The sequence below is a fragment of the Stomoxys calcitrans genome, chromosome 1 (assembly GCF_963082655.1).
Source record: "Stomoxys calcitrans chromosome 1, idStoCalc2.1, whole genome shotgun sequence".
Taxonomy (NCBI): domain Eukaryota; kingdom Metazoa; phylum Arthropoda; class Insecta; order Diptera; family Muscidae; genus Stomoxys; species Stomoxys calcitrans.
In genome coordinates, this window is record NC_081552.1 from 194,613,293 (window position 1) to 194,639,568 (window position 26,276).

Genomic DNA, 26,276 nt, shown 5'->3' on the forward strand with positions numbered 1-26,276 from the left:
GTCAGACTTTGTTTGCATTCTCTTTGTTGTTATGATTTTTCTTCGCATATTCTCTGTTCATATAACTTTCTGTACATGTAAGTAACTCTGTGCACATAAATGTCTATGTGTGTGTGTTTCTAAAATGTCGATCAGCTTGGTGACAAGATGGTGAGATGTATTACAACTGGACAACCTTTAAATAATTCAGCCATGGCCGCCGACTAAATCTGAATGGCTGGTTTAGTGGACTTGTCCGTGTTTTAGGTGTGGTGTTGCCGACATATCATCCTCTCGGAAGTGTCTAACATAAATAAACGTGTCTAGCTGAAACTAATGCTCTTTGACTTGTTTCTCTATCAAACCCAACAGACACTTAAAATGGAATTACCCATATGCGTGTTTTTTTTTTCTTGGTTAAAATGGGAAACATATGGCACATAGATGGTCACTTACGTGTCATGGTGGGCTTACAATCTGCCTTACCGACTAAAAACCCACCTTATTGCCGTTGAGAGTTAAATCCACCTCGGCACCGTTTTCGCATTACTTCGAGGTGGTTCTCAAGTCGGTCCTTACACTTGTGTCCATTACATCGCTTGTGTCCAAGCTGTCATCGTTGCCTCGTCGAGATCAGTTTTCTTTTGTCTTCGGACGTCTTCGCAGTATCTTGCTACTGCGGTCCAGTTGTCAATACTTCTGAACATTTGGTCTACAACATTTTCTGCAGTTATTACCTCTATTTGATCTTCAAGGGACGCACGAGTTCAGCGACATCCAGGTCTTTTTCATCTTCGTGGAGACAAAAAGAAGTGCTGCACTTCCCCATTTTGTGTGGATAGCATATGCGTTATGTAATAGTCAATATCCTCATGTCTCCCCAACACAAATTCCTTGTTGCTTAAAATCAGTTTCGCGGTCCATCTCCCGTATGCCTTCCTGTAGTCCCTTCTCTTATTTCATTTCTGTAGTCTTGCGTAGGTTGTCTGTTGTTCACTCTCGCTTTGAAACGTCTATTATCTGCACCGCAGCAGCCGAAAAGGTCCGATACGCCGATGCCACTCTTTGTATAGAGGTTCGCCGAACACTAATCAGCTGCTGTGCCCTGTGTCTGACATGGAGGTCATCTGCCCAAATACCGCACCTGTATAAGAGGATGCTGTTGGAAGCTTCCATCAAATCCATCTGAGGCCCTCCTATGTTCACCATAAGTCTGCTTAGTTGAGCCGTGATTCCAATCGCTTCTAGAGTAGAGAATTTTATCTGTGGACCGAACGTCAATTTGGAATCCAGTCAAATTCCGAGGTGTTTTACCGCCTTCTTTGTCGTGAGGACTATGTTGTCGACTTACATGTCTATTTCCCGAGGGATTCGCCGTCTGGTTAGCAGAACCAATTGAGTCTTATGTATGGCCAACTCTAGTTTGTGTTCGCGTAGCCAGTTCCTCGAGCGGATCATGACCTGCCTTAGCTTGCGCTGAACCTTTTCCGTGTTTCTCGCCGATATGACTGCCGCAAAGTCGTCTGCGAAGCCTACGTGGTAGGTCTCGTTAGGCATTTCTATTCTTTGGATGTCATCATAGCTGATGTTCCATACGTGCGGGCCCAGGGTGGACCCCGAGCTACTCCTGACGTTATCTGCAATCTTTAAGTTCCAGAGCAAGTGTCCTAGGTCAAAGTTCTATCTATAAGGTAGCTCTTGATTAACTTTAAAAGTAACTCTGGTATTTAAAACTTCCCTTGCAGGGCGTCTATCACATCTCTCCACCTGAGGCTATTAAAAGCGTTCTTCACATTAAGGATAATCAAAAGTATGTTGGATCTGCTGTGTTGGTCTTTTTTTCGAACACGTAGAATCTCATCGACAACGTCTTTTAGTGCGCCTTCGGGTAATTTTCCTGAGATGAAGCTTTGCGGATAATCCTCCTCCAATGTTTATAGCTTCTTCCAGTCTGGGCTTTTGAGTCTTTCGAGTAGTTTAACGGCTGTATAAAGAATGCATAGAGGTCTATAGAACAAGGGTGCTAGTGCGTCTCCCTTTCCTTTGCTTATCAATACTAACATCTGTTTCCTTGCTTATCCATTCAACAACAAACCTCCTGGCCCATCCTGACCATTTGTCCTCTGTATAAAAGATTTGAAATTGAGTATCGAAACATTCATCTTCTTTAAACTCTCGCGACAGTTGCTGCCCAGCATTCTGGGAAAACACCTTCAGTAAAACACATATTGTGCATACTTAGGAGTATGTCTGGCCACGACTATTTATTGTATTTCAGCACCTCTGTTGGTATTCCATCAGCACCTGGCGCTTTCCTATGTTTCAATCTTGCTTACCAGCTGCAAATTTAGTTCCTCCACTGTAAAAGGGGCAAAGATTAGTGTGTCCTTGTTAGCAGTATTACTTCAATTATTTCGTGCCTGGGGAATAACGTATTTACGATGTTATCCATGGTCTCATGGTCTAGCTCGACTGTTGGACTCTCTCCCTCGAGCTATTTCAAAAAACTTTGCACCCAAGGCCCCACGGATCTCGGTTAATATGCAATCTCAGTTCTTCCCACTGGGCTTTCTTACTATTCTGTAAGGCCTTTCCCCCTCTCCGCTTAGCTCTCTCGTATATTTTCTTCGATATTTAAAGCAGTTTCGCCCTGGTGTGTCGATTGTCTCGTTCCACCAGTATACAGCTGCTTTGTTTCCTCTTGGAGATTTGATTTTCCGCATCGCTTTGTTGCAGGCTTTGGTCTTCTTCGATTTGTTGGCTATCTCAGACTTGAGTACAAAGGTTTCCACATTATTCACATTCCACTTGCAGGTGCTCTTTATCGCCTTTCGTTCAGCGCTTGTGTAGCCTATTTGTAATGTATATGAGATATACTGGTGGTCGTTTGCTTGCTGCGTATATCTCTAGGACTCTCCAGTTTATTATTCTGTTCGATATGACTACTGAAACCAGTGTCACATCAGGGATGGTGCTTTCGCACTCGGGCGGCCTAAAGGTAGGAACTCATCCCCCATTGGAGACTGTGAGGCACGTTCTGGCCGCCATTTGTACAATGCTTCTGCTTCTTGTGTTGGTCATTTTTGATCCCCATTCTATAGCTGGTGAGCTTAAGTCACCTGCCATTATGATCTAGTCAAGTTTTGTGCCAAACTCGTCGACATTGTCACTTGGGGTGAAGAAGCAACGAAGTATTTTTACTCCATCGATATTTACCCATACGAATCAATTTCCTTTGCCTGTGCTCCCTGTTCCCAGGTTGCTCCCATTAGGTATCAATATTGCTGCAATTCCTGTCCTCGAACTATTGCCCGATTTTTTTTTTTGACTTACTTTACTTTAATTGGCCATTACAGAAAAGTTTTTCTTCTAGCCGAACGTAGAATAGATGCACAAGCCCCGATCTTCTGCGCTTCTTCTCCAATTTCTTTGGTCACTCGTCACTCCATCGAAGTTTTGGTCTTCCCCTTTTGCGTTTTCATTCGTGGTCGCCTTCAAAAGACTTTTTTGCTGGAGCTTCTTCATCCATTGTGGCAGCATGACCTAGCGACGAATATATTCTCTGTAAACGCAAACTGGTATATATATTTTACGAAGGATTTTTCTCCCAAACACTCCAAGTACTCCTTAATCTGTTTTCGCAAGTATCCATGCTTCGGAGCCACATAGTATCAGTGTCTTGATATGTGTGGTTTTTTTCGAATAAGAACAAATGCCATTCAGAAACAAGCCTCCTATGAGTTTTAGGAATCAATTCATTGGGAATCAATGAATCCATACAGACATTGTGATGCCTGCGTGTAGATCAGTTAATGCAGGAAAGTAAGCGACCTCAAGTACAACAAGTGCTGTAAGGAGACGCCATACAGGGATAAAGAGTATTCAGAGATGGCGTCGCGCCGTCTCAAGGCAAATACATAACGAGTAACGCTATTAAAAAATGTGTTTAGCTTACGTCTACTTACCGAGTCGCAATTAGCAAACAACTCACAGCCGTAGAGAATGCCAGGAACAAGATAAGTCTTTTCCAAGAGAAACCTAACCCGCAGCGGAGTAACCGACTGAGTGGCCCAGAGAGCACTCAATTTTGAATATACATGACCAACGACAGAGTCGATATGATTACTCCAAGTCAGAGTGCTATTAATAATCACGCCCAAGTTATTTGCATGAGGAACGATTTCCAATCTAGCGTCGTTAATGAATATACCGTTATCACATGAAAAACGAGACAGCCTATTTCTGATAACAACACACTTTCACTTGACAAGGTAATGACACCGGCCATTGGCTTTCGCCCTCGTGCTGACTCTTGCCAGATCATGATTAAGCAGACGCAATCTCATCCCTCGGACTGCCGATATATATTTGTACATCGTCAGCGTATATATGTACCTCACAATAAGACAATTGACTCGCCAAGTCGTAACTGTACAATGAAAAGAGAAGAGGACCCAGAATTGATCCCTGAGGAATACATTTTAAAACAATCAGAGGCGACGATACAGAAGACTTATAACTGACGGACTGAGTGCGGTGTGACAGGTACGAAAAATTGTAAAGATGTCTCATCTTATTTCTGATAACAACACACTGGGACTTTATAGGGTTGAGACACAGGCCATTGGCTTTCGCCCACGTGCTGACTCTTGACAGATCATGATTAAGCAGACGTATGTTTTCAGCAATCTCATCCCTCGGACTGCCGATATATATCTGTACATCGTCAGCGTACATATGTACCTCACATTAAGACAATTGAATCGGCAAATCGTTACTGTACAATGAAAAGAGAAGGGAACCCAGAATTGATCCCTGAGAAACACCTTTTAAAACAATCAGAGGCGACGATACAGAAGACTTATAACTGACGGACTGAGTGCGGTGTGACAGGTACGAAAAATTGTAAAGATGTCTCATCTTATTTCTGATAACAACACACTGGGACTTTACAGGGTTGAGACACAGGCCATTGGCTTTCGCCCACGTACTGACTCTTGACAGATCATGATTAAGCAGACGTAAATTTTCAGCAATCTCATCCCTCGGACTGCCGATATATATCTGTACATCGTCAGCGTACATGTGTACCTCACATTAAGACAATTGACTCGCCAAGTCGTTACTGTACAATGAAAAGAGAAGAAAACCCAGAATTGATCCCTGAGGATGACCTTTTAAAACATGCAGAGGCGACGATACAGAAGACTTATAACTGACGGACTGAGTGCGGTGTGACAGGTACGAAAAATTTTAAAGATGTAAACAATGTCCAATGCCTTAGAATGTTCTTGTCATTCTCTAAATTGACCCTGATCCTCTCAGTGACCTCTGCCAAGGAAGTTATGCAGCTGAGGTTAGGACGAAACCAGGATTATCTCACATATAACAAATAGTTCTCGTTGACAAAAGACGACATTTGCATATAGAGCAATTTCTCAAAGACCTTTGACAAGTAACAAAGAATCGCAATTGGTCTATATTCCTTGGAATTCGTAGGCAGTGGGATGACCTTGGCATGCTTCCACGCTAATGGAAAATAACTCGTGGTCAAAATCCTATTGAAAACATAGGTTACATGAGGAATAATAAGGGGGAGCTATAGTCTTACAAATCTAGGATCAATGCCATTAGATCCGACAGCGTAAGACTTTACAGTCGCGACGCACGCAAGGACATCGGCGGGACCAATAGAGCTGAAGTCAAAACCAGAGTCGTCAGCGAGAGAGGGGGAGATATTAAAGCCATAGAAATTGGGATCAACTGGGATCTGTGGGACATTAACAAAGGCACCATTAAGCCCATTGATGACCAAGTTTGTTGAATATCTATTGGTATCTTTTCCAATTCCTATATCGCGAATAACCTTCCAAGTTCTCTTGGAGCCTATTGCAGAAGAAAAGCGTCGGTAATAGTAGTATTTCTTGGCTATCTTAATCAACCTATTGACGTGGTCTCTTGCTGAGCGAAAGGCATCATGTAATTCAGGCATACTGAAACGTCTCCATCTGCGATGCGACATATTCCTCTGCTGAATAGCCGAACGAATATCGCGGAAGAACCACGGTTTTGTTCTGGAGGACACTTCTCTAGTCTTGAGGTCACGGATATTCCTCAAATTCCTAGCATAAAAAAATCAAAACATGAAGCTGACAGTTGGTCGATATAGGAGGACTTTAGAAGAACAGATCGAGAAGCGTGTGTTGGAGGATGCGGAAAAATTCGTGGGAATTGTTGAATTGACAGGCAAAAACCCCAAGGAAGACATTTCAAACGTCAAGCCCATGTCCTGTAGAACGTTAGAGTTGAAGTCCTTAGCAACCACACTGTGTGAGTAAGCAAGAGAGAGAGAGGTTCAAGGACAAAGAAAAAATCTCTCGAATCCGTACGGTTGTTCGGTCTATAAACGCTCACATACAGAGCGGTGCCGCCCCCACGACGTAATCTATCAGCTCTGTGCACACAATATTCTGAAAGATCAATAAGCGCATCAGGTGTTTGGTTAGTATGACGAAACCCATTTAAAGCATCAGCATTTTCAATGCATACGGGAACGTCGCTGGGACCTCGCTTCATATATACTAGTGTAAGAGTTTCTTTCTTTTTGGGGAGAGAGCATCTTGTAAGATTCTATAGTTTGAATTCGAAATGTTTTCATTTATATAGAACTGACAAGTTGAGTCTGTGCATTTGGAGTTGTAGGATTTTCAACGCTCTTTCGTTTTATAGCTTCTTGAGCCAGTTAAGTGATTAAACTTGCCTTTTTCCTCGTTAGAGCAGATACAACATTTCGGATTGTTTCTACATTCCTATAGCTTGTGTTCTTTCTCGCCGCACATGATGCAAAGTCCTGTTCCTTTTCTGTTCGGGCCTTTACACTGCCATTGAAGGTGTCCACTTCTGAAGCTTCTAAAGAACCTTAACATCTCTTCACGGTATGTAACTCTGCAGATCGTCCAACCGATCCTTAGTTTTTTCGGCATCGAAACGTAAGCTCTTCTTTGTTCCCTTCTGTTTGGCGAGGTGATACTTATACTCATTTCGCCCTCTTCTTCTGTAGACAATGCCTCGAAATCAAGTATCTCTAGCGTGGCCTTTAGTTTAAGGTCCTTCATTTCAGTGGCTTCTTTAGAGTGTTCTTGTTAGTGTCTCGAAACTGGTCCTTCTCTCCTCCTCTTCCCATCTTAGGCAAACTTGATCCGATTTTCGTTTTGCTAATGGCAGCAATGTCGGCTTCTTCAGGTTTCACCCATATGTGAGTTCTGGCAACAGCTACACATGCAAACACCCCATGTGTTACAATTTCTTTGTTTTGATTTTATTGTGCCGGCATTAAAAATTTTATGCGTGAGCTTCTGGCAAATTTACCCAAGCATTTCATATATATGTATATATTTTTATGCCCTTCACCATAGAATGGGGGTATACTAATTTCGTCATTCTGTTTGTAACTCCTCGGAATATTCCTCTGAGACCCAATAAAGTATATATAAAGGGTGATTTTTTTGAGGTTAGGATTTTCATGCATTAGTATTTGACAGATCACGTGGGATTTCAGACATGGTGTCAAAGAGAAAGATGCTCAGTATGCTTTGACATTTCATCATGAATAGACTTACTAACGAGCAACGCTTGCAAATCATTGAAGTTTATTACCAAAATCAGTGTTCGGTTCGAAATGTGTTCAAATTTTGACAAATTTTGTTCAGCGATGAGGCTCATTTGTGGTTGAATGGCTACGTAAATAAGCAAAATTGCCGCATTTGGAGTGAAGAGCAACCAGAAGCCGTTTAAGAACTGCCCATGCATCCCGAAAAATGCACTGTTTGGTGTGGTTTGTACGCTGGTGGAATCATTGGACCGTATTTTTTCAAAGATGCTGTTGGACGCAACGTTACGGTGAATGAACACATTTCGAACCGAACACTGATTTTGGTAATAAAATTCAATGATTTGCAAGCGTTGCTCGTTAGTAAGTCTATTCATCATGAAATGTCAAAGCATACTGAGCATCTTTCTCTTTGACACCATGTCTGAAATCCCACGTGATCTGTCAAATACTAATGCATGAAAATCCTAACCTCAAAAAAATCACCCTTTATTATTGATCAATATGAAATTTTAAGTGGAACTAGCCATGTCCGTCCGTCTGTCCGTCCGTCTGTCTGTTGAAAGCACGCTAACTTTCGAAGGAGTAAAGCTAGCTGTTTGAAATTTTGCACAAATACTTCTTAATAGTGTAGATCGGTTGGAATTGTAAATGGGCCATATCGGTCCATGTTTTAATATAGCTGCAGGATAAACCGATCTTGGGTCTTGACTTCTTGAGCCTCTAGAGGGCGCAATTCCTACAAATCAGTCCATAACCTGATATAGCTGCCATATAAACCGATCTTGGTTCCTGACTTCTTGAGCCACTAGAGGACGTAATTATTATCCGATTTGGCTGAAATTTTACATGAAGTGTTTTGTTATGACTTTCAACAACTGTACTAAGAATAGTTAAAATCAGTCCATAACCTGATATAGCTGTCATATAAACCGATCTGGGGTCTTGACTTCTTGAGCCTCTAGAAGGCATAATTATTATCCAATTTGGCTGAAATTTTGAACAACAGCTTCTCCCATAACCTCCAACGTATGTGTCAAATGTTGTCAAAATCGGTCCATAACCTGATATAGCTGTCATATAAACCGATGTGGGGTCTTGACTTCTTGAGCCTTTAGAGGGCGCTATTCCTATCTGATTTGGCTGAAATTTCGCATGACGTGTTTCGTTATGACTTCCAACAACTATACTAGGTATGGTGGAAATCGGACCATAACCTGATATAGCTGCCATATAACCCGATCTGGGATCTTGACTTCTTGAGCCTCTAGAGGGCGCAATTCCTATCCAATTAGGCTGAAATTTCGCATGACTTGTTTCCTTATGACTTCCAACAACTGTACTAAGTATGATTCAAATCGGTCCATAACCTGATATAGCTGTCATATAAATCAATCTGGGATCTTGACTTCTTCAGCCTCTAGAGGGCGCAATTCCTATCCGATTTGGCTGAAATTTCGCATGACGTGTTTCCTTATGACTTTCAACAACTGTACTAAGTATGGTTCAAATCGGTTCATAACCTGATATAGTTGTCATATAAACCGATCTGGGATCTTGATTTCTTGAGCCTCTAGAAGGCGTAATTATTATCCAATTTGGCTGAAATTTTGAACAACGGCTTCTCCCATAACCTTCAACGTACGTGTCAAATGCAGTCAAAATCGGTCTACAGCCTGATACAGCTCCCATATAAACCGATCTCCCTATTTTACTTCTTGAGCCTCTAGAGGGCGCAATTTCTAACCGATTTGGCTGAAATTTTCTATGAGATGTTTTGTTATGATTTCCAAAAACTGTGTTTAGTATGGCGTAAATCGGTCCATAACCTGATATAGCTGCCATATAAACCGATCATGCGTCTTGACTTCTTGAGCCTTTAGAGGGCGCAATTCCTATCCGATTTGGCTGAAATTTCCCATGACGTGTTTCCTTATGACTTCCAACAACTGTGCCAAGTATGGTTCAAATCGACCGATAACCTTATATAGCTGCCATATAAACCGATCTTGGGTCTTGACTTCTTGAGCCTCTAGAGTGCGCAATGCTTATCCGATTGGAATGAAATTTTGCACGACGTGTTTTGTTATGATATCCAACAACTGTGCCAAGTATGATTTAAATCGGTCCATAACCTGATATAGCTGACATATAAACCGATCTGGGATCTTGACTTCTTGAGCCCCTAGAAGGCGTAATTGTTATGCAATTTGGCTGAAATTTTGAACAACGGCTTCTCCCATAACCTCCAACGTATGTGTCAAATGCAGTCAAAATCGGTCTATAGCCTGATACAGCTCCCATATGAACCGATCTCTCTATTGTATTTCTTTAGCCTCTAGAGGGCGCAATTTCAAACCGATTTGGCTGAAATTTTGTATGAGGTGTTTTGTTATGGCTTCCAAAAACTGTGTTTAGTATGGCGTAAATCGGTACATAATCTGATATTGCTGTCACATAAACCAATCTGGGATCTTGACTTCTTGAGCCTCTAGAGGGCGCAATTACTATCCGATTTGGCTGAAATTTTGAAACGTTTTCTCCCAAGACCTTCAACATATGTGTCAAATATGGTCTGAATCGGTCTTTAGCATCGGTCGATAGCCTGAAACAGCACAACAGGGATACCGGGAAAAGATCTTCACAAATTTGATCCATGGTGGAGGGTATATAAGAATCGACCCGGCCGAACTTAGCACGCTTTTACTTGTTTTTTGTATTTCTAGAGAAAGAAAAAAGAAGTTTTATCATGTATTACACTAAGCCCTGTTATTTGCCTATACAACATTTTTGCACAAATTGAAATCCTCTTACAACTCTTAAGTAGGATGCCACAATAGGTTATTTGTTTGTCTGACCTTAGGCGGCAAGCATGCCAAAGGCAGACAACCCTTTAAAAAGCTCTCAATCGTTGGCACTCATTTAAATTCACTGGTACCAAGAAAAAATTGGGCAAAACAACAACACCACACCACAAACAGCCCAACGGAACAAAAAACGAAATGAATGTAAGGATATGCGAACACTTTTTTCTTCAGTTCGGTGAAAATAAATTTTTCCATTTTATATACCACAGACAACGGTGCCATGCAAGAGAACTGGTTCGGCTTAATACCCTTTAATAATTCACTTACGAGCTGTGAGCGCCTCTAAATATGCTATGCTATTTACGCATCCCCATTGAAATTTGTGCTATTACAAATAAAGCATTCCTTGGGGGCGAACAAAAACTTGGACTTTATTCCTTTCTATTCGGTCGTTCGTTGTTGATGGCTGCTACCGAACAACAAATCCAATGACAGATGAAAGCAAAACAAAAACGAAACATTAAAAATAAATAAAATATGCACACCAAAAAATACCGCCTGTCCTGCAAATTTATATTAAATAAGTTTACTTTGTGCAAATAGAGCCATATTTCATATTTTTTGGGTTATTCAAAAGAGCCCCGCAAAAAAGGTCGGGTGGGGCACCAAAAGCGAATTCAGCAACGCGATGAATGGAAGCAGAGTAAAACTTAAAATGCTGAGTCTTAGTACTCGTACTCTGTGGGTTTACTTTTTCAATTTTGCATAGATTTTTGCAATTCGAATACCTTTTGTGTAAATTTTATTCAAGGAACAAGGAAAGGTGTCGGTTCAGTAACCCATCCTACACAAAATAGTGGGAAAAATTTAATGTTGATGACTCTTAGAAATGATATAAAGACCATAACCTGCAAACCTGGACATAGAATTTTAAAACTATAGACAGATAATGTACAATATACGCATTGGGGAATTGGCGGATTTAATGAAAACCAGTAAGGAAAGGCAAAAGTCGGGCAGTGCCGACTTTATAATACCCTACACCTACCCTATAAAAGCAAAAGGCGGCTACATCTAATTCTGAACCAACCTGCCTGCCAAATTTCCAGAGAATCGGTTAACAAATGACCATTTTATTGCTGTATTACTGCAAATCGGACGAACATATATATGGGAGCTATATCCAAATCTGAACCGATTTCTATGAAATTTACCAGTAATATCGAGAGTCATAAGAAAATCCTGCCTACCAAATTTCCAGACTATCGGTTAACAAATGACCATTTTATTGCTGTATTAATGCAAATCGAACGAACATATATATGGGAGCTATAACCAAATCTGAACCGATTTCTATAAAATTTACAATTAATATCGGAAGTTATAAGAAGAGCCTTCCTGCCAAATTTCGAGAGAATCGGTTAACAAATGACCATTTTTTGCATTACTACTGCAAATCGGACGAACATATATATGGGAGCTATATCCAAATCTGAACCGATTTCTATGAAATTCACCAGTAATATCGAGAGTCATAAGAAAATTCTGCCTGCCAAATTTCCAGAGAATCGGTTAACAAATGACCATTTTTTTTGCATTACTACTGCAAATCGGACGAACATATATATGGGAGCTATATCCAAATCTGAACCGATTTCTATGAAATTTACCAGTAATATCGGGAGTCATAAGAAAATCCTGCCTGCCAAATTTCCAGACTATCGGTTAACAAATGACCATTTTATTGCTGTATTAATGCAAATCGAACGAACATATATATGGGAGCTATAACCAAATCTGAACCGATTTCTATGAAATTCACCAGTAATATCAATAGTCATAAGAAAATTCTGCCTGCCAAATTTCCAGAGAATCGGTTAACAAATGACCATTTTTTTGCATTACTACTGCAAATCGGACGAACATATATATGGGAGCTATATCCAAATCTGAACCGATTTCTATGAAATTCACCAGTAATATCGAGAGTCATAAGAAAATTCTGCCTGCCAAATTTCCAGAGAATCGGTTAACAAATGACCATTTTTTTGCATTACTACTGCAAATTGGACCAACATATATATGGGAGCTATATCCAAATCTGAACCGATTTCTATGAAACTTACCAGTAAGGAAATCCTTCCTGTCGAATTTCGAGGTAATCGGTTAACAAGTGACCATTTTATTGGTGTTTTTGGGGCAACGGTGGAGGGTCCGCCCCCTTCCGTTATCAATAAATTATAAAGCCTATTCCTTCTTCCTGACCATATTCGTAATCTACTCCTGAATACCTTTCATTTGAGTCCCATATTGTCATGATCGTCAAATAAACCTATTTTAAAAGGTTGTCGGGCTGGGGTGGCCCCCCAGGTACTTGGACCTAACTTTTATTATGAAATTCGTACTCTACTCTTGAATACCTTTCATTTGAATCCCGTATTGTCCCGATCGGTTCACTTTTATTTTTGGGTAGTACTTTTGGTGTAAGGGGGAGGGTCCGCCCCCTCCCGATATCAAAAAATTTTACAGCCTATGTTTCCTTCCAGACCAACCTACATAATTTGTGAAAATTTCAAGGTAATCGGTTCAGCCGCTTTTGAGTCTATACGGAACAAACACAAATTGAATTTTTTATAAAGATAAGATACCTTCAATCGGGAGATCGGTCTATATGATGGCTATGCCCAAAAATGATCCGATCAAAACCATACTCGGTATGAACATTGAAGGGCTGAACACAGCTCACTGCGTCAAGTTTCAGCGAAATTGGGCAAGTGCAGCTTTTATGAACCTAAGACCCTAAATCGGGAGATTCGTCTATATGGGGGCTATATTAAGATGCAGACCAATCTGGACTATATTCGGTACATATGGTGGAGATCTTAACACAAATCATAGTGCCCAATTTCAGCTTAATCGGATAAAAAATAAAGCTTTTACGTGCCTAAGACCCTGAAACAAGAAATCGGTTTATATGGGGGCTACATAAAGGCGCAGGCCGATCTTGGCTATATTCGGCGCAGATGTCGGGGATCTTTCAGTCTAGCCAAACCGGATAATATATACAGATTTTATGAGCTTAAGACCATAAATGGGGAGATAGATATAGCCCATCTTCGAACTTAACCTGCCTATGGACAAAAAAAGCATTTGTGCAAAGTTTCAACTAATGATCTCCATTTTGAAAGACTGTAGCGTGATTTCAACAGACAGACGGATGCACAGTGGGAGAAACTCGAAAAAAAAACTATTAAAAAATATGCCGTATGAGAGTGGGTAGAGATATTTCTTTGAAGTTTATGACGGTTAGAGCTAAAGTGGTAGCGAGATCGTATGCAATCACGGCCCTGTGTGGTCCAGGCGTCTCTTGGCATACCCGTTAAAGTTGGTAACATCGGCATTTCCAAAAATTGTTCGGGCTGCCAAATCTTCTTCGCCTCTAGAGGGCGCAATTCTTATCCGATTTGGCTGAAATTTGGCATGACGTGTTTAAGGATGACTTTCAACAGCTGTGCTAAGTATGGTGGAAATCGGTACATAACCTGATATAGGTGTCTTATAAACCGATCTTGAATTTTTACTTCTTGAGCCTCTAGAGGGCGCAAATCGTGTCCGATTTGGCTGAAATTTTGCATGAGGTGTTTTGTTATGACTTTCACCAACTGTGCTAATTACAGTGCAAATCGGCACATAACCTGATATAGCTGTCATAAAAACCGATCTGGGATCTTGACTTCTTGAGCCTCTAGAGGGCGTAATTATTATCCAATTTGGTAAATTTTCTTAAGCCTCTAGAGGGCGCAATTATAATCCGATTAGCCTGAAATTTGTACAACGGTTGATCCCATTACCTTCATCATACGTGTCAAATATGGTCTGAATCGGTCTTTAGCCTGAAACAGCACCTATATAAACCGAACTCCCTATTTACCTTCTTGAGCTTCGAAAGGGCGCAATTATTATTCGAATTGGCTGAAATTTTACACAATGACTTCTACTATGGTTTCCAACATTCACCTTAATTATGGTCCGAATCGGACCATAACTTGATGCAATTTTTGTCCTATTTGGCTTAAATTTTATACTTGGAGTTCTGCTTAGACTTCCAACAATTGTGCCAAATACGATCGCAATCGGTCAAGAACCTGATATAGCTCCCATATAAAACGATCTCCAGATCTGACTTCCTGAGCCCCTGGAAACCGCAATTTTCATCCGATTTGGCTGAAATTTTGTACATTGTGTTCTGTAATGACTTCCAGCATCTAAATCGGTCTATAAGCTAATATAGCTCCCAAATAAACCGATCTCCCGATTTGATTTCTTAAGCCTCTGGAAGCCGCAATTTTTGTCCGATTTGGCTGAAATTTTGCACATAGTGTTCTATTATGACTCCCAACAACTGTGCCAAGTATCGGTGAAGATTTTGATATAGCTCCCATATAATCCAGTCTCCCGATCTGACTTCTTGAGCCCTTACAAGCCGCGATTTTTATCCGATTTGGCTAAAATTGTGCATGGATTGTTCTGTTATGACTCTCAACGACTGTGCCAAGTACGGCCCAATTCGGTCTATAACCAGATATAGGTCCCATATTTTAGCAGAATCCATGGTGGTGGGTTCCTAAGATTCGGGCGCTTGAAATTACCACGCTATTCCTTGTTTAAAAAAAAATCGCCTATTTCGAAGTTGAGGTACATCGATACTAAGTATCTGTGCAGATATACAAGCGGTTAGATTTACGCGTTCGACCTCTATTGTGATTTCGACAGACGGACAGACGAACATGGCTGGATAGAATCAGAATGTCGAGACGATGGGGTCGCAGATCAATATTCCGAGGTGTTACAAACGGAATGCGTAGATAAGTATACCCACATCCTATGGTGGAGGGTATAAAACGGTAAGACAGCCATTTAAAAACTTCTCCCCAAAGAGATGTCGCGCTGCGGCACGCTGTTCGAACTCGGCTATAAAAAGGAGGCTCCTTATCATTGAGCTTACAATTTATTCGGGCAGCAATCATTGGTATATGAGAAGTGTGCCCCCATGGACACATTTGTATTCGCATTGTGGGAGTCATAGGGGAATTCGCTGTGCAAAATTTTGAGAAGGTAGCAGATAGTTTAGTATGTCCGCCAACGACGGACGGGGATAACCACCGCTGAAAACTTTTTTTCTGATATTCTCGCCTGGGTTCGAAAAAAAGTTTTCAGCGGTGGTTATCCCCTCCTAATGCAGGCGACATTTGTGAGATACTATGGCTTGTAAAACTTCTTTCTAAAAAGGTGTCGCACTGCGGCACGTCTTTCGAACTCGACTATAAAAAGGAGGCCCCTGATCATTGAGCTTAAATTTGCAGCGGACAGCAATAATTGGTATGTGAGAAGTGTGCCCCCATTCCTTAATGGCATGTTCATGGACAAATTTGTATTCGCATTGTGGGAGTCATAGAGGAATTCGCTGTGCAAAATTTTGAGAATATAGCAGATAGGATAGGTTGTCCGCCAATGACGCTGGACGCCTGGGTTCGAATCCTGGTGAGAATGTGAAAAAAAAGTTTTCAGTAATGCAGGCGACACTTTTGTGAGCTACCATGCCATTATGTAAAAACTTCCCCCTAAAGAGGTGTCGCACTGCGGCATACCATTCGGACTCGGCTATAGAAAGGAAGTGCCCTATCATTGAGCTTAAATTTGCATTGGACAGCACTCAATGACATGTGAGAAGTTTGACACTGATTTTTAATGGAAAGTTCATGGGCAAATTTGCATTCGAAGATTTTTGTCTCTAATGAATTGAGTTTGAGTTTATTTTATCCTGAAGTCTTTAAAGTTAAGAAGACAACATTTTTTCATATGTGCTTAATCTTCTCGGAATACCAAGCACATGCATACTTTTCTGTAAAGTCTTTTTAAACAATGTCTTCAGAATTTCTAATTGGCACCTTTTGCGTAGTTGTCTGATGAGCTGCTAGCTGTGACATTTTGATATTTTATAAAAATATGTCAACATCTACATATTCATAGGTAAATATCAATTGATTTAATTGCAATTGAAGTCACCTACCTAATCGATGGATGTCACTTTTCTAGCTAAAGAAAGCAAAATTGTCTTGGATTTTTACACCTGAATGTATTGCCATACATGCCTGCAGTTCGTTAAGTTCTTTTCAACGCACACAGACGGAATAAAATGCCTTAGCTTCGATTCCAGGAATCTTACGCCCTTTTTGATGTACAATGACTCGTTGGTCGTTGTTGCTGCTGCCTTGTTTTGGTAGCTAAAAATTATTTTTGTTATTCTTTGTGAGGGAGTTGTCTTTGTATTTGAATGTCATCTGACATTTGTAATTTTTTTTCTCAACGAAGGTCATTCGCCAACAAAAACACCCACCCAAAAGCCAATCCACGTGATGCATGTATCATATGAATTGAATAGACTTTATGGCAGTCTCCCAAAAATATTTCCAACTATCTGTTTTGGTCATCTCGGTCAAGATAACGAAACAGCCGACACGTGGGCAGAACAAAAGTGTCTTTTTATACCCTCCACCATAGGATAAGGGTATACTAATTTCGTCATGCTGTTTGTAACTTCTCGAAATATTCATCTAAGACTCCATAAAGTATATATATTCTTGATCGACATGACTTTTTAAGTCGATCCAGTCATGTCCGTCGGTCTGGCCGTCCGTCTGTCTGTCGAAAGCACGCTAACTTTCGAAGGAGTAAAGCCAGCCGCTTGAAATTTTGCACAAATACTTCTTATTAGTGTAGGTCAGCTGGGATTGGAAATGGGCCAAATCGGTTCATGTTTTGATATAGCTGCCATATAAACCGATCTTGGATCTTGACTTCTTGCGCCTATAGAGGGCGCCATTCCTACACGATTTGACTGAAATTTGGCATGACCAGTTTCGGTATGACTTCCAACAATTGTGCTAGGTATGGTGGAAATCGGTCCAAAATCTGATATAGCTGTCATCTAAAGCGATCTGAGATCTTGACTTCTTGAGCCTCTAGAGGGCGCAATTCCTATCCTATTTGGCTGAAATTTTGTATGACGTATTATGTTATGACTTTCAACAACTGTGCTTAGTATAGTTTAAATCGATCCATAACCTGATATAGCTGCCATAGAAATCGATCTGAGATCTTGACTTCTTGAGCCTCTAGAGGGCGCAATTATTATTCGATTTTATACAACGGTTTCTCCCATGACCTTCAACTTACGTATCAAACATGGTCCGAAGCGGTCTATAGCCTGATACAGCTCCCATATAAACCGATCTCCCTACTATATTTCTTGAGCCTCTAGAGGGCGTAATTCCTATCCGATTTAGCTGAAATTTCGCATGACGTGTTTTGTTATGACTTCCAACAACTCTACTATGTATGGTTCAAATCGGTCCCTAACCTGATATAGCTGTCATTTGAACGTATCTGGGATTTTGACTTCTTGAGCCTCTAGAGGGCGCAGTTGTTATTCGATTTGGCTGAAATTTTGTACAACGGTTTCTCCCATGACCTTCAACATACGTGTCAAATATTGTCTGAAACAGCATCGGTCTAGAGCCTGAAAAAGCACAACATATATACCGGGAAAAGAACTCGACAAATTTGATCCATGATGGAGAGTATAAAAGATTCGGCCCGGCCGAACTAAGCACGCTTTTACTCGTTAGCATTCAACTTTGAAGAATACAAAAAAAAAAAAAATCAATTGCAGCTTTAATCAGAACTATTCAAATTTTCTCCCAAGTGTCATAGATCTCTTAACAAAAAAAATGCACAGTTCGATGAGCCATAATCTCACCAAGTAATTGAATGAACAGTTCAATGAGCCAAATGCTCACAAAGTAATTTTTTAAGAATAGGTATAACCCTCAATTAAGAGCCCAAAGAGTAAACCAGTAAAGAAAGGCAAAAGTCGGGTGGGGCTGGCTATAAAATACCCTACACCACCAAGTCAACGTACGACTTTTACCACATGGAACCTATCTTGAAATCTAGTCAGACTAAAACTTTGCATACTTGTTGTAATATTGAATAGAAACTTGGAAAATTGTCTTAAGATAGGACCTAAACTGTGGCTACTACTGTTCCAAAGGGCCATAAAAAGGGTGACTATAGGAAAGTTTTTCAAAATAACAATATGCAAAAAATCTTTACTTGAATCGATAGTATGGTCCATATAATGTTTGAAGATTATTTCATGCATATGTTGACCATGACTGCGCCCCAAATGTTCCATCTGCTAAGTCCAATTTTGGCATACTCTTTCCAATATTTCGGTCAATATCTCACGAATAAATGATTCAATTTTGTCTTCCAATGCCTCAATTGAAGCGGGCTTGTCTGTATAGACATGAGCTTTAACATAGCCCCACAAAAAATAATCTAAAGGTGCTAAAACGCACGATCTAGACGGTCAATTGACCGGTCCCGAACTTGAAATAAAATGTTCACCGAATTTGCCTCTCTCTAAGTCCATTGATACGCGTGCTGTGTGGCATGTGGCACTGTCTTGTTGAAACCACATGTCATGCAAGTCAAGCTCTTGCCTTTTTGGCAAAAAAAAAGTTGGATATAATTTCACGATAGCGCTTGCCATTCACAGTTACGTTACGATTCGCATCATCTTTAAAAAAGTACGGTCCAATGATGCCACCAGCCCATAAACCGCAACAAACTGTGACTTTTTCTGAATGCATTGGTGGCTCTTGCAATGCTACTGGCTGATCCTCACTCCAAAATTGACAATTATGCTTATTTACGTACCCATTGAGCCACAAGTGATAAAAAAACCAGTAAGGAAGGGCAAATGTCAGGCGGTGCCGACTGTGTAATACCCTACCCCTACACCATAAATACAATGTGGGAGCTATATCCAATTTTGAACTAATTTTGATACTCCTCAGCGGATGTTTTCAGATGGGTAACTAAACAATTCGTACCAAATTTCAAGTAAGGAAATATGTTCAGACTATGATAACTACGGTAGACAAACGGCGCAGATTGGTTGAAAATTGTAGATACTATGGTCATTTAAGTGCAAATCGGGCGACGCATATATATGGGAGCTATATCTAAATCTGAAGCGATTTTGATGATATTTGGCAGATATGTTAAGATCAGTAACAAAACACTCCGTGTCAAATTTTGCGCAGATCGGTTGAAAATTGTAGCTAATACAGCCATTTATGTCTAAATCGGGCGATACATATATATGGAAGCTATATCTTAATCTGAAGCGATTTCGATGAAATCGGGCAGATATGTTTATATAAGCAACAAAACAATTCGCGCCAAATTTTGTGCAGATCGGTTGAAAATTGTAGCTACTACAGCCATTTAAGGCCAAATCGAGCGATACATATATATGGGAGCTATATCTAAATCTGAACCGATTTTAACGAAATCTTGCAGATATGTTAAGATCAGTAACAAAACACTCTGTGCCAAATTTTGTGCAGATCGGTTGAAAATTGTTGTTACTACGGTCATTTAAGTGCAAATCGGGCGATGCATATATATGGGACCTATATCTAAATCTGAACTGATTTTGATGAAATCTTGCAGATAAGTTAAGATCAATAACAAAACAGTCCATGGCAAATTATATGCAGATCGGTTGAAAATTGTGTTTATTACGGCCTTATAAGTGTAAATCGGGCGATGCATATATAAGGAAGTTATATTCAAATCTGAACCGATTTTGATGAAATCTTGCAGATATGTAAGGATCAGTAACAAAACACTTCGTGCCAAATTTTGTGCAGATCGGTTAAAAATTGTAGTTACTACTGTCATTTAAGTACAAATCGGGCGATGCATATATATGGCAGCTATATTCAAATCTGAACCGATTTTGATGAAATATAGCAGATATGTTAATATCAATAACTTAACCATCCGTGACAAATTTTATGTAGATCGGTTGAAAATTGTAGTTACTACAGTCATTTAAGTGCAAATCGGGCGATACATATATATGGCAGCTATATCTAAATCTGAACCGATTTTGATGAAATCTTGCAGATATGTTAAAATAAGTAACAAAATAATTCGTGCCAAATTTTGTGCAGATCGGTTGAAATTTATAGCCACTACAGTCAATAAAGTGCAAATCGGGCAATACATATATATGGGAGCTATATCTAAATCTGAACCGATTCTTACCAAAATCAATAGCGATTGTCCTTGCGCATAAAAAGTGGCATGTGCAAAATTTCGTAACGATTGGACAACAAATACGACCTGTACATGGATTACAAGAATACATGGACTCACAGATGGACTTGGCTAAATCGAATCAGAAAGTGATTCTGAATCGATCGGTATACTTATAAATGGGTCTAGCTTTTCTCCTTTTTAGCATAGCAAACATATGCTCAAACTTATAATACCCTGTACCCTGGTGGTGTAGGGTATAAAAAACCTTTTCGTACCCTCCACCATAGGAGGGGGGTATACTAATCTAGTCATTCCGTTTGTAATACCTCGAAATATTCGTCTGAGACCCCAAAAAGTATATATATTCTTGATCCTCTCGACATTCTGAGTCGATCTAGCAATGTCCGTCCGTCCAATCGTCTGTCGAAATCGCGATGGCGGCCGAACGAGTAAAGCAAGCCGCTTATAATTTTGCACAGATACTTAGTATTGATGTCAGACGTTGGGATGGCAACTAAGCCATATCGGTTCAGATTTAGATGTATTGTAGCTTCCATAAAAACTTTTCTCCCGATTTGACTTCTTGAGCCCCTAAAAGCCTCTATTTTCATCCGATTTGGTTGAAATTTTGCACATAGTGTGTAGATGACTCTCAACAACTATGCCTATGTACGGTCCAAATCGCTCAAGAACATTATATAGCTCCCATATAAAACGATCTCCCGATTTGGCGTCTTGAGCCCTTACACGTCGCGATTTTTATTCGATTTGGCTAACATTTTGTATATAGTGTTCTGTTATGACTTTCAACAACTGTGCCAAGTACGGTCCAAATCGGTCTATAACCGTTCTATTGCAACACATCGAAATATCCATTTTCGACTCTACAATGTAAAGAGTGATTTGTTAAGAGCTTGATAACTTTTTTTTAAAAAAAACGCATAAAATTTGCAAAATCTCATCGGTTCTTTATTTGAAACGTTAGATTGGTCCATGACATTTACTTTTTGAAGATAATTTCATTTAAATGTTGACCGCGGCTGCGTCTTAGGTGGTCCATTCGGAAAGTCCAATTTTGGGCAACTTTTTCGAGCATTTCGGCCGGAATAGCCCGAATTTCTTCGGAAATGTTGTCTTCCAAAGCTGGAATAGTTGCTGGTTTATTTCTGTAGACTTTAGACTTGACGTAGCCCCACAAAAAATAGTCTAAAGGCGTCAAATCGCATGATCTTGGTGGCCAACTTACCGGTCCATTTCTTGAGATGAATTGTTCTCCGAAGTTTTCCCTCAAAATGGCCATAGAATCGCGAGCTGTGTGGCATGTAGCGCCATCTTGTTGAAACCACATGTCAACCAAGTTCAGTTCTTCCATTTTTGGCAACAAAAAGTTTGTTAGCATCGAACGATAGCGATCGCCATTCACCGTAACGTTGCGTCCAACAGCATCTTTGAAAAAATACGGTCCAATGATTCCACCAGCGTACAAACCACACCAAACAGTGCATTTTTCGGGATGCATGGGCAGTTCTTGAACGGCTTCTGGTTGCTCTTCACTCCAAATGCGGCAATTTTGCTTATTTACGTAGCCATTCAACCAGAAATGAGCCTCATCGCTGAACAAAATTTGTCGATAAAAAAGCGGATTTTCTGCCAACTTTTCTAGGGCCCATTCACTGAAAATTCGACGTTGTGGCAGATCGTTCGGCTTCAGTTCTTGCACGAGCTGTATTTTATACGGTTTTACACCAAGATCTTTGCGTAAAATCTTCCATGTGGTCGAATAACACAAACCCAATTGCTGCGAACGGCGACGAATCGACATTTCACGGTCTTCAGCAACACTCTCAGAAACAGACGCAATATTCTCTTCTGTACGCACTGTACGCATTCGTGTGGTTGGTTTAATGTCCAATAAAGTAAACTGAGTGCGAAACTTGGTCACAATCGCATTAATTGTTTGCTCACTTGGTCGATTATGTAGACCATAAATCGGACGTAAAGCGCGAAACACATTTCGAACAGAACACCGATTTTGGTAATAAAATTTAATGATTTGCAAGCGTTGCTCGTTAGTAAGTCTATTCATGATGAAATGTCAAAGCATACTGAGCATCTTTCTCTTTGACACCATGTCTGAAATCCCACGTGATCTGTCAAATACTAATGCATGAAAATCCTAACCTCAAAAAAATCACCCTTTATATATATTTCGGATCATCGTAAATTCTAAGACGATTTAATGATGTCCGTGTGTCTGTCCGTGTGTCCGTCAGTTCTTATCACGCTACTGTCACGCTAATTGAGATGAAAGGTGCAGGTGAAGTTCTTAAATGGGCCACATCGAACTATATTTGGATATAGAGGTCATATAGACCGATCTGTCGATTTAAGGTCTTAAGCCTATAAAAGTCGCATTTATTTCCCGACCTTTGCCATAGTGAGTTTTTATTAGAGCCGCCGATATCCGAACCAAAAATGGTCCAGATCGGAACATTTTCGAATATAGCTAACATATAGGCCGATCTGACGAATTTGGGTCTAAGGCTTATAACACGCGCATTTATTAACCGCCTTCCCTGAAAGTTGGAACAGTGAGTTGCGCCAAGACTTCCAACATCTTTGCTGAATATGGTCTATATGAGGCTATATTTAGATATAGCTGCCATAAAGACCGATTTTGAGCTTTAGGGTCTAAAGACCATAAAAGGCGCATTTCTTCTCCGATTTTGCTGAAATTAGAAACAGTGAGTTGCACTAGGGGCCTCGACATCATGGTGTATATCGGACGATATTTTCATATAGCTGCCAAATAGATCGACCATTCGATTTAGGGCCGTCTGTCTGTCAGTCTTTGAAAATAGAGATATTGAGCTGAAACTTTGCACAGTTTCTTTTTTTTTGTCCATAGGCAGGTTACGTTAGAAGATGGGCTATATCGGTCTATATCTTGATATAGCTCCCATATAGACCGATCTTAGGCCAAAAAAAGCCATATTTATTATCCGATTTTGCAGAAATTTAAGACAGTGAGTAAGGTTAGGCCACTCGACATCCTTCTTCAATTTGGCCCCGATGTGTTCAGATTTGGATATAGCTGTCATATAGACTGGTCTCCCGACTTAAGGTCTTGGGCCCATAAAAAGTACATTTAATATCCGATGTCAACGGAATTTAAGAAAGTGAGTTAGGTTAGGCCACTCGACATCCTTCCTTAATTAGGCCCGGTTCGGACCAGATTTGAATATAGCTGCCATATAGACCGATCTCTCGATTTAAGATCTTGGGCTCATAAAAGGCTCATTTCTTGTTCGAATTTGCCGAAATTTGGGAAGTTAGTTATGTAAGACTTTTCGAGATCTTCTGCGATATGGTTATCGATTGGATATAGCTGCCATATAGACCGATATCTCGATTTAAGATTTTGGGCCCATTAAAGGGGCATTTATTGTCCGATTTTGCAGAAATTTAAGACAGTGAGTAATGTTAGGCAACTCGACATCCTTCTTCAATTTGGACCCGATCGGTTCAGATTTGGATATAGCTGCCATATAGACCGATCTCACGATTTAAGATTTTGGGCCCATAAAAGGCGCATTTATTGCCTGATGTCACCAAAATTTGGGAGAATGAGTTGTGTTAGGCCCTTCGACATCCTTCTTCAGTTTAACTCTGACCGGTTAAGATTTGAGTATAACTGCCATATAGACCGATCTCTCGATTTCAGGATTTGGGCCCATAAAAGGCGCATTTATTGCCTGATGTCACCAAAATTTGGGACGGTGAGTTGTGTTAGGCCCTTCGATATTCTTCTGCAATTTGGCCCTCATCGGTTCAGATTTGGATATAGCTGCCATATAGACCGATCTCTCGATTCAATGTCTTAAGTGCATAAAAGGCGCATTGATTGTCCGATTTCGCCGAAATTTTGGACAGTGAGTTGTGTTAGGACCCTCGTCATCTTTCTGCAATTTGGCCCTCTTCGTATCAGATTTGGATATAGCTGCTATATAGACCGATCTCTTGACTTAAGGTTTTGGGTCCATTAAAGGCGCATTTATTGTCCGATTTTATATTTCCGATTGTGGGACGGTGAGTTGTGATAGGCTCTTCGATATTCTTCTTCAATTTGGCCCTCATCGGTTCAGATTTGGATATAGCTGCCATATAGACCGATTTCTCGATTTCAGGTTTTGGGCTCATAAAAGGCGCATTTATTGTCCGATTTCGCCAAAATTTGGGACAGTGAGTTGCCTAAGGCCACTCGTCATCTTTTTGCAATTTGGCTCAGATCGGTTCAGATTTGGATATAGCTGCCATATATACCGATCTCTCGATTTAAAGTCTTGGCACCATAAAAGGCACATTTATTTTCCGATTTCGCCGAAATTTGGGACAGTGAGATGCCTAAGGCCACTCGATATCTTTCTTCAATTTGGCCCAGATCGGTTCAGATTTGGATATAGCTGCTATATAGACCGATCTCTCGATTTAAAGTCTTGGCACCATAAAAGGCGCATTCATAATGCGATTTCGCTGAAAATTGACACAGTGACTAATGTTAGGCTTTTCGACATCCGTGTCATATATTCTTCAGATCGGTCTATATTTGGATATAGCTTTGGTAGCCTTGGTAGCTATGGTAGACCAATACTTTGTTCTACAAAATTGAACAATGATTTGTACGTATTAGACCACTCGTATGTAGTAACAACAATTTTCAACCGATTACCAAGAAATTTGTTATGGAATGTGTTATGTACCATATATTTGGCATATTTGGATATAGTTGCCATATAAAAGTAAAAAATCAGAAGCTGAATTTTGATTTCAGATGCATGGTTTCTGGGTGAAATTTTCTTCGAATTCATCATAGTTTCCCATTATGATGACTACTTGGTAAATTTTAAAATGTACCCACCCTTATACACACCCTCAAGAAGTGTACCGAGTAACTCCTACCTTACTGCTAGATTTTAAAAGAATTCATTAAATTTTGCTGAAACATTCTCATGTGTATGAACACACACACACACTCTAAATTATGCTGTTTGCACCTGCCAATTTCGAAGAAAGATGAAGAATTAAATTTATTCCATATCGTAATTAAATGGATGATTTCGTATTTACCAGTATATTAATTCAATTGCCAATTAAATTATATTACATTAATTTTCAAAACGTTGCAAAGGTCATGCTCATATACAATAAAAGAATTCGGATTCTTCTGGATGATTTCAACACGTGGCATCTGCTAAAGAGGCATTTGCAAGAACTGCATGATAATAGCATATGAGCCGAGATTCATATGCAAATTTGCCCATGAACATTCCTTTAAGGAACAGGGGCAAACTTCTCACATATCAATGGGTGCTGTCCGATTCAAGTTCTAAGCTTAATGATAAGGGACGCACTTTGTGTACTGTAGTGAAGTACTGACGTGCCGCAGTGCGACAACTCTGGGAGAAGTATCTACATGGTAAAGTACATCACAAAATGTTGCCAGCATTAGCAGAGGATAACTACCGTTGAACATTTCTTCTGAATTTTTTTTGCCAGGATTCGACCCCAGGCATTCAGCGTCATAGGCGAACATGCTAACCTCTGCGCTACGGTGGCCTGAAATTCTTTGTAGGTAAAATGTTTTCATAAAGTTCTATGAACTATTTTTTCTAATGAACAGATCGGGTTTTATGGAAGCTAAT